We start from the raw sequence: 10,129 nt of genomic DNA on the forward strand, positions 1-10,129 counted from the left end.
CCTTCCATTGCCCCATGATGTCACTTGCTTTCCTCAAGGCTCTCTTTTTAGAACAGCAAAACCACGCAGATTGGGAGGAACAGTCCAGGCCTCTTCAGAGTCCCTGGCCTCCAAACCTCCATGGGTCTCATAGGAACTGACATCCTTGGACCTCCAGCCTCACAAAACATCGGTGACAACTAACGTGCATGCCCTTCACAGTTTACGAAGCACTCAAACCATCCTATACCACTCAATCCTCATGACAACCCTGCAAAGTAAGTCTGACCATGGTCTCCAGTTTAAAGCCAGGGAAACTGAGCTCTTCTCCGTTGGACAAGAACTGGCACGTCCCCACCATGGACAAAAGGCAGGCCACGTGCCATCCCACTCACCTTGCGCCAGCAACATTGTCCCTAGTCAGCCCAGAGACATCGTCAGTGTTCACCCTTACAAACCTATGCGGACTTCTTAGGGCTCAGATGCTCCTCAGCCTCAAGCAAGAGGCCGACGAGACACTTGTCATTGTCCTAAGCCAGCAGAGCTGGCTCTGAGCACCCTCTGCTCACCCTGCCCAAATCCTGGGAGTCTCTGGATAGTTTTCTGAGCTCAGAGATCAGGTCTCATAGGTATTAGTATCCCCCAGTGCACCTACCTTAGGGCTTGCTAATTAACACGAAGAGAAAGGAAGGAACAGAGGAAGGCTGGGTGAGGACTTCCACTGGACAATCACTGGTTCGGACCAGCTGCCCAAGCTGGTATGCGCTGATGGAATTTTCATTTATAATGATAATACCACCCAGCAGCTGTGTGACCTTCTGCCGGTGTGCTCCCCTCCTTGTCCCCATCAAGAAGAGAAGGTAGCTCGATGGGATCTCAGATAGAAATTGTGCAGCCTGTACTTCCAGCTCCCCCTGCAAGCCTGCAGGTCTCGCCAATCAAATCCCTGCACGTTTCCCACGTGTTGCTGGAGAGAGGGTCTGTCCTCGGAATCTGAACCAGGCAAATGTACTTCTTCTTTTCGGTTCCCAGCACCCCGAAATACTTCCTATTGAAAGAATCCCCAAGCCTACGGGGAGCAGAGTTTCGAATCCCTCTTCTTGTCCATTGGGTGGAAATGTCTTTTCCCATATTCTGGGACAGGAGAACGGGCTTTTAGGATTGGCCAACAGGACGTTCCCGTTCTGGACTTTGAGTACGAAGCCGGTAACACAAGGGCACAGGCATAGTTGGAGATTTCTCGAGGTGGTGCCGCCGAGCTGTCAACGACCCAGAGACGGTGCAGTGACAAGCGGCTGGCAGTGGCCAGATCAGCCGCCACGCTCCAAACACCTCCCTGCGGTGTGAGCTGCCTGTTTCTGGCTGCAGGCTTGCTCCCTGTCCATTTTACAGCAATCGAGGTGAGGACGGTGGCCCGACCGGTAGGGCCATAGCTGTGAAGTCGGAGAGACATTCTGTGTGTGCCAATCACGGGCAGCACGCCTGTGGGTGTGCCACGTACCCTCACGGAATACTGTTCTCTCCCCATGAAGCAGACGCGACAGTAAGTACTCCGCAAGGGCTGCTGCGGGGCCCACAGCAGATAATGTGAGTGGCGCTCCAGGCCTGGCACCTGGCGGGGGCTGAATAAATGGAGGTTACATGAATAAGGATGGAGGAGGAGAAGCTTCCAGAATGGGTGTCTGAATCCAGGGCAGATACACCCCGCTGTAAACAGCCAGAAAGGCTGTCCTGAAGCACAGGGCGGAGGAGGGCCCATCGCCCTGGGTGCTGACCTTCTCGGGGAGAACTGACCTAGGTCTCCCTGATGCTACTTCACCCCGGGTGCCTGCCCCACGGGGGGCTCCGGGGGGTCACGGGCTGAGGCCTGCCTGAGAGCGGAGGCCCCGGGAGGCATTTGGCCTCTCCCAAAGCTGATTTCCCCAGATGGAGCACAGGGCCGGCTTCTGGTTGCGGGGCGTGCCAGGCCGGGGGAGAAGGCCTGCCAAGAGCCTGCTCCGCCGAGGTGCGTGCCAGCGCCAGGGGCCAGATGCTCCCTCCAGAACCTTCCATCAGCAATGGCATCTGCTCCTCTCCCAGGCTGGTCCAGCTGCCATCCGGGCGGGAGGCTCATTTCCCAACCCCGGGCCCATCTTTCTGCCAGCACCCTCGCCCCAGGCCTTTCCTTGGGGGTCACAGATTCTTGTCTTTCCTCGGGTCCGCGGGGCCGCTACTGCAGTGCCCACTTTCTGGCTGTCTCTGGTTCTGACTGGAATTTAATTGGAAGCTTGAAAAACCCTGATTGTTTGATAATTATAAGGCAGGGAAATTACTAGGGCATCAAAGGTTGCTCCCAATTGCTATATTAATTGTCCTTCGTTATCTCTCGGCATAAAAGACCACTTGATAGAGACAAAAGCCAGCCTGCTTTTATTTCACGGCCAACTGACAGGAGGATGAGGGGTCGCTGTTGGCTCCCATCCACGTCTTCCCAGACGGAAACCTTTGCTGCTCCCTGCCCAGCACAGCCCCCCGCCGGAGACCAACAGCAAAGCCCTGCAGCATGCAGCCACGTGCAGCCGCAAGCAGCCCGAGACCCTCCCGGGGGGCCCCTGACCCTGTGACTCCCGCAGCCAAAAAGCCCCGGATCTCAGCCGCGTGTTTAGACGTGCTGGTCCTTGCGTGCTGGCGTGTAAGTGCGCGCAGGGGCACTGTGGGATGCAGGGCTAGCACTGGTTGAGGACGTCCTACGTGCCAGGTGCCACGTCAAGTGGTTTACATGCTTCTCTTTACAACAGTTATGCCTGGGATTGTTTTTTGTTTTGTTTTGTTTTTTCTTTTTATTTAGTTGGTTTTCATTTTGTTTTGTTTTGTTTTGTTTTGTTTTCCATTTTGCAGCTGGGTCTCAAAAGGATTAAGCAACTTGCCCAAGGTCACAGAGCAATGACACACTGGCACCAGGAGCAAACCCTGGGCGCCTGAATGGAGCTCTTAGCCACCCTGTAGTGCTGCTCTCTGAGTACATGTATGTGCACCGTGTGTGTGTGTGTATGAGTGTGGCATGTGCGCGTGCATGAGTGTCCGTGAATGTGTTGGGGATACCAGTAAAGGACAGTATCTAAGGAGTGAGCCCAGGACAAAAAGGATGAAGCAAAAGGCATGAATGAGGCCATTGTCAAAGCAAACCCATACACTTGATTTGTTTATTTTTAAAGAACCCAGCCATGCCTTGATTAAAACCACTGGGGCTGGCGGTAAATGAACCCATGTGTGAATGTTATGTTTCCTTGAGCATCTATTTTGTGCCAGGCCTTGTGCTGTCGGCAGTGAGTGGCCCAGGGAGAGTCAGGCACGAGGTCCACCCAGTGGGCTCCCGGCCTGGCTCCCAGCCACAGACCCAGGGCAGGGCTGGCGTTGTCCCTTCTAGCCCTGTCATCATCATGGTCCTGCATTTGAAGCCTCTGCCTCTGTGGGGAGGACCCGGGAAGGCTGGGTAGAGCTGCCTTAAGGCCATTAATTTTTCATAGCCAGTTGCCAGCATGCTCGAACGTCAGCCGCCTGGCCAAGAGCGAGGTTTAACCAACAATTGATTATCCTTGGAACCAACAAGGCTATATATCACTAATTCATAACTTGGCTTTTGTTCTGCAACTGTGGCTACATTCATTAATAAAAAGAAGAAGCATGTGTGGAGCCCTTCTCTGGTCGAGCCCAATGGGGACTCATCCTTGACTCCACAGCAGCCTTCCAGAAAGGGATCCCCATCCCCTGATACAGATGAAGAAACTGGCCCAAGAGGGAACCTCATGCTCTGCCCCCATCACATGGCTTGTCTAGAGTGAACCCACTGGGGGGCCAGGCTCTGCACCATAACATCATCAGATGCTCCATCTTTCCCAACAACATACATGGATTGTTCGCAGGTCGTGAGTTTCAAATGAGAAAATCCAAAGGAGGCAACCGTCAGTGCCCGGAGCCAGCTTCAGACCAGCCACTGTGGATTGTCACTGGGCCCTCTAGCCGGCCCCCGGACCAGGGCGCAGGCCTCGGGGGGGAAAGCGGCGGGCGCAGCTCACTAGCAGGTGTTCCAGACCTACAGGTAAAACTGCAATTTACAGCAAAGCCTAAGTCCATCTTTCCAGATCAAATTTTCCAAAGGAGCCTTTTAGATGTAGCCTGTCTTGGCCAATGGCCAAGGCCCATCAGGCTGCTTTCTCAACATCAGAACGACCAAGAAAATAAGGGACAGGGCATCCAAACCTTCAGTGATAAGTTATCTTTCTAAGTTTAGGACAGAGCTGCCTTCAGTTGTCATAATTTATCTCAATACTTATTTCAGGATATAGTTTTATACTTCTACTCTCTCTTAGATATACACACTTATTTACATATATAATATACATAACACACATATAATACATTACATTAATGATGTATATATTCTATGTAATATATATAACATATATAAGACAGTCATTCTGACCCTTATATCTGCCAATCTTATCCTCAGCCCCTAGCCTCTGCACCGCTGCTTCCTCCTCTCCCTCTAGAACTTTGCATGGCTGGCTCTTGCTCATCATCTACATCTCAGCTTTATTTTTTTTTTATTTTTTTATTTTTTTATTTATTCATGAGAGACACAGAGAGACACAGAGAGGCAGAGACACAGGCAGAGGGAGAAGCAGGCTCCATGCAGGGAGCCCGACGTGGGACTCGATCTCGGGTCTCCAGGATCAGGTCCTGGGCTGAAAGCGGCACTAAACTGCTGAGCCACCTGGGCTGCCCCTACGTCTCAGCTTTAATGTCACTTCCTCGAAGAAGTTTTTTACCACCCCACCTAGACGGGTCCGTGGTAGCTCCCGGTCATATTTTCATCCTAGCTTTGTTCTCTCATCAGAGATACTGTTTTATTCGTGTAATGGGGTGTGCCCACTATGAGAGTGTAAGCTCCATTAGGACAGAAGGGGGAAAGCTTACTCATCACCACGTGCCCAGCACCCATCGGGAGCCCAACAACGTTTTGGTGAATGAATGCATCAATGAATGAAAACCTCCCCAGGACCCAAGTAGTCTTGTCACGGGGCTCTGCACCCCTAAGTCAACATGACCCAAAGGCAGGGAATGTGCTCCTTCTAATTTCACAGGGACTATATGCTGAGGTCTGCATCTCAAGGTCATTAGCTGAGTCCAAACTACTCAGCTCTGACCCAAGCAGCAGGTGATGAGGATGACTTGGGAGGTCTACTGGGAGCCCAGGGACAGCTCAGAGCATCAGGTTGGGGAAGGTCCAGCTCTAGGAGGCAGAGTTCTGCTGGTAGAACTGGTCCGGCCTAGTACAGCGGTCACCGACGTGGCCAGGAGTCCCCAGTGTCAACTTGGTTAGCAGCCCAGAGAACAACCTATAATGGTTGCATTAGCAAATCCCAAAACACCAAGGAGGAGAAGTTTTCATGCCTCTAAAATATCTGTGGCAGGAGGAAGACTCAGAACAGGTGGTACGTGCTCAGGCTACGTAGAACCCGTACGTTCTACGGGTAGAACCCGTACCTGGATACGAGGCCGCTTGGGGTCAGGCTTGACACTGAGGCCCCAGCTGGTCCAAGGAGAATGTTCCATTGGACACATCATGGCTGGGGGAACCATGAGCCGTCAGGCTGAGATGGAGTCCCGAAGCCAACCGTGAGCCCAGCCAAGGTGCACAGGGCACCAGAACTCGAGAGAGGAGCCCAGGCTGGGCCTGATGCCAGGTTCAAATCAGAGGAAACAAATCAAGGTGAGAGCCAGCCCAGGAATCAGGGTCACGGGCAAATCCACAGGGAAGCAGGCCAAGGGCCCAAGGGCAGACCAAGGCTGCAAGGCAGTTTGGGCTGTTCCCTGACAGAGGTGGTCAGAGCCTCCTCGGAAGGCCTGGCCTCCGGGGGCTGTGGCTTCCAGCAGGCGTCCCCGGTGGACATGACAGGCCGACTGGGACGGTGGGCATGGGCGGAAGGCCGTTTGAACTTCCTCAGCCCTGTATCTGAGGCGGGAATTAAACCGTTCTGTTCTACTAGGGCGTTTCATTGACTTCTGGCAAAACACGATGTCCTGCTTCAAAGGAAAGGAAACGCACAGGCTTAGGAGGCTCGTTGGACATCAAAGCACTATTAGAGAACAGCATCCTGATGAGCTAATTGCAAATGCAGCCTGGGCAGACGGAGCACGTTTGCCCAGGAACATATGGGCTCACACATCCAGGCAGAGGGTGCCGGGGACAAGATGTGAGCGGGGCTTTGGTGAACCCAACGTGTTTGCAAAATAATTCAAGACATCGCCTCAGCCTGGGCTGCTCTCCCCTCCCACATTCCATGGGGCCGAGGGGGTGGGGAGCAGGATGCCTGGTTCCTCTAAAGAAGTAAGGAGGACTGGGCCCAAACGCACCAGAACATTCTCCCCCAAAACCAGAGGGACATTATCTGTGGAGAGGGGTCTTTCTTGTCTCCCAGAGGCCCCTCCAGACTGGGTGACCCTGACTGAGAAGCAGGGTGCCAGTGGGCAGCCGGGTGAGCCGTTCCCCTCCTCGGGCTTCCCCAGCCTCAGCCACCCTGTCCAGGGGGGAGACCCTAACACTGTCAGCCCCAAAATACTTACAGTCTCTTCTGACATCAGCATTACAACTTGCCCAGGAACCTGGGGGCCACCCAGCCCAGGTCATCTACCCCAGGGCTCTGGGTGGGGAGAGGGTCAGGCCAGTTGAGTGGGTGGTGCCCCCACTCCTCATTCACCAGAAAAAATTTGGTGACTCCGATTCTATCTGGTTTATAAAACAGGATCAGGCGCATGTTTTTCCTTGAACAAAGGGAGCTCCAGACTATTAATAAAACTACCTCTCTGAAATAACTGCTTCATCTTACCAGTTGGGGAAACTGAGGCCATGATGGGCATGACGATGGCCTGGGGCACACAGTGAGTCAGGGATGGGGCCAAGTATAGAGCCCAGGAGCCCAGCTCCAGGCCAGTGGTCTGGCCACCCCACCAGGCTGCCCACAACTGGGCAGGTTCAAGCAGTTTGCGCCTCGGTGCTAGGCTCCCTGGGCTTCTGAACACAGAAGGTCCCCTCTGCCCCTGAGGGGGACTTCCTCAGCAGGATGTGTGCCTCAGCAACCAGGAGGGCCCCCAACAATCACCCTCCTGCCTTCCAGGCTGGGCTGACGAGGTACAGAGGTAGCCAGGAGACCAGAGGGGGCTTCTCAAGGGGAAGGCAGGGAGGCCAGTGGGAGAAACAGCCACATGAAATCACCGTTGGTTCTGCTGTGTCTCCTCAAACAACAGGCTAAGTGGCAGTAGCAGGGAGGGAAGACACTGGAGGAAAGAAAACAGAGAATTAAAGGGGGCCTGGGAGGCGACCTTGTCCTGCCTGTTGGTTGGACGCATGGAAATCAGAAGTAGAGGGGGGTGAGGGGCCATGCCAAGGCTCCCAGCAAGACTGTGGCTGAGTCCTACCCCAAATGAGTCAGTCCATAGGCTTTGGGCACCTGAGAAAAAATCCTAACTGGGGCTTGTGGCTGAGTCCATACAGCCTGGGTTTCCAGCCTCCTCTGCAACCCTCCCTCCCCCTCACTCCTGGCTCCTAATCACAGCATCCCGGCTTCTCCCTTCACTGCTCTTCACACAATTTTAAGTGATAAACTTATTTGCATGATTCTTTTATTCATTCTTATCTCCCCCTGCCCTAGACCATTGGCTCCTTGGAGGCAAGAGTTGACATGCTTTGCTCACGACTGAGTCCTCAGTGCTCAGTATATATTTGATGGATTGATGCATAGATGGATAGATGGATGGATGGATAAATGGTTAGTTGGATGGATGAATGGATGGATGGATGGGTGGGTGGATAAACGAGTGTATCGGGGCTTTGTCTGAACTCAAAGCTTGCCATGGCTCCTCCCCACCCCCGTGATCTCATTAGGAAGGCCCTTTACCCAGTACTGAGGCCATTCATGATCTGACCTCAGTCCTTCTGGCTCTCGTCTCCTGCCATGATTCTCTCCATCTCTGTCATACCCTACACACCACTCTGGAAGGCCCTGCTTTTGCATGCCTGAATAGCTTGAGGTCTAAAGTACCCCCCTCCCCTTTATCTAAATGACAGTATCCTAGTGATACTTCTATACCCAGCTCAAATGTCTCTCTTCCTGCCCCAGTGAGCCAGGCCTTAGGCAGCACGGACAATGCTCCCTCCCTGACAGTATGACAGCCAGGGTACTGCACAGGTATAGAAGATAAAGATTTGTTCCATGTCTGATTCTACTGTAGGAAACTAGGCCTGCCATGGGACAGGAAGTATGATGTGTTATCGCTGTGTGCCAGATTCTGGGGCTTGACCAATGTGAGGGCTCAGTCCAGTAAGTGACCCTTCCACCACACATGGATCAACTTCAAACATTCCATTCCATTCCAATATTCTCACTCTCTCTCTTTCTCACTCTCTCTCTCTCTCTCTCTCTCTCTCAAAACCTACTGTATCTGCTATAACTTCTCCTGGCCTCCCTCTTACCACCATCCCTCTGGTCATTCCCACTCCTGAGCTCAGTCAAAGCCCAGATTGGCAGACTGGTGCCTTTGGGCTTGGGCCAGGTGTACTCAGCGCCCCCTCCCCCCAGAGGCCTGTTGGTGACAGACCTCGAAGAAGAGGCCTTGTGGTGGCCCCCAGCTTAGACTTGGGCATGAAAGTTTTAAAAGCATTGCACAACTCTGTCTGGTCTATGCAATGCTCTTTTAAAAAATCAGTACATTTTGTATGCAAATATAGATTTCCAGTTCCTCCTGAAAAGTTAAAAGATCGAGCCTTTCTGAAGGTGACTTCTCACAAGACACCAACTGGGAGGAACTTGAGACAGAGCTGGGTGCCCTGGTTTACCACAGACCCCATCCCATCGTCCTTGCTTCACTAATGACCCAACCCTGCCTGGTTCCCTTGGGAATTGAGGTTTGTGGGAGTCCTGGGAGACTTTCTTTGCTCCTAAATCAGATCACTGCTCCCTTTTCATTGCTCCCAGACAGACACAAACACACATAAACACACACACACACACACACACACACACACACAGAATGACCCCGATATAGTGGAGTCTGAGGACATAAGAAGGGAAGTCTCCAGGGAAGGAGGGGGGGAAAGCATAAACATGGGTTTGGAGACAAGAAGGAGCATGTAGGGCAGGAGCACACCCATCCAAAGGAAGCCAAGAATGCAGTGGGAGCTGAGGTCTGTGCTCCCGCTGAACTTGAATAGCAGACCAGTCCGCTGGGACCAGCCATCCTCCCCATCGTTGAAAACAAAGGCTGAGTCTCTTCAGTACTGTAGCAGCAGGAGCACCTCAGGGCTGCAGCTCCTGGCCCATCAACTATCATAGAAAATGCCAACCCTAGGTGTGGTTACAATGGTCACTGCTGCCGTTCACTGTGGGCTTTCCACCTGCCCAGGACCATGTGAAATTTGGTTTGGAGACATGACTGCATTTCATCCTCAGGCTGAGCATCCCTGCAGCAGGAAAGCCAAGAGTCAGAAGAGCAAAGCAGCTGGCCCGAGGTTCCACAGACAGCTGATGGCCAGCTCCAGACTGCCTGGGTCTGGGTCCGCTTCGCTCCCCAAGAGCCATCATGTCAACCGCATGCTCGATTGAAGGGGGATGGGCTCATCCAGACACAGTACCCTTTGATTCTCCATCATCCAGGAGCCTCCCCCAGAGAGATGGATTAGAAAATGAACCCTTCCCTGACCATCCCAGCCTCTGAACACTAAGGACAGTCAGAAGTGAGTCTGAAACATTTTAATAAAAATCCTACATCTGTGCACTGGTTAAGAGTGTGGACTCTGTACCCAGACTCTGCCACTTTCTCACTGAGTGACCCTGGGCCAGTTGTGCAGCACCCTGTCCCCTGATTTTCTCTCTGATACAGTGGGGATCATAACGAGAAGGAGCAGCCGTCATGAGCACACTGTTCTCGTGAGGTGTGACCCGAGGGGAACGGCGCTCAGAGCAGGGCTGGAGCCTGGCCAGCACCTCGTGGAGCAGCTGTACCTTCCTCCTCATTCATACCCAGCTTGCCTTTCTCTCTCCTTTCAAACAAGGTGGGAAGAGGACTTCCTTCCTGTATCCCCTTCCCCGAATGGTGAAGACTTGGCTCCCCA

General features: G+C 53.1%; 1 long non-coding RNA gene across 1 annotated transcript; it reads left to right on the forward strand.

The window, feature by feature from the left end:
* Window positions 1-1,289: 1,289 nt before the first annotated feature.
* On the forward strand, window positions 1,290-9,772 carry LOC118354595 (uncharacterized). Its single transcript, XR_004815411.1, has 3 exons — window positions 1,290-1,522; window positions 3,882-4,057; window positions 9,421-9,772. It is a non-coding gene; the product is annotated as an uncharacterized LOC118354595 (long non-coding RNA).
* The last annotated feature ends 357 nt before the right edge of the window (window positions 9,773-10,129 follow it).

This window comes from Canis lupus, chromosome 4 (assembly GCF_003254725.2).
Source record: "Canis lupus dingo isolate Sandy chromosome 4, ASM325472v2, whole genome shotgun sequence".
NCBI classification, from domain to species: domain Eukaryota; kingdom Metazoa; phylum Chordata; class Mammalia; order Carnivora; family Canidae; genus Canis; species Canis lupus.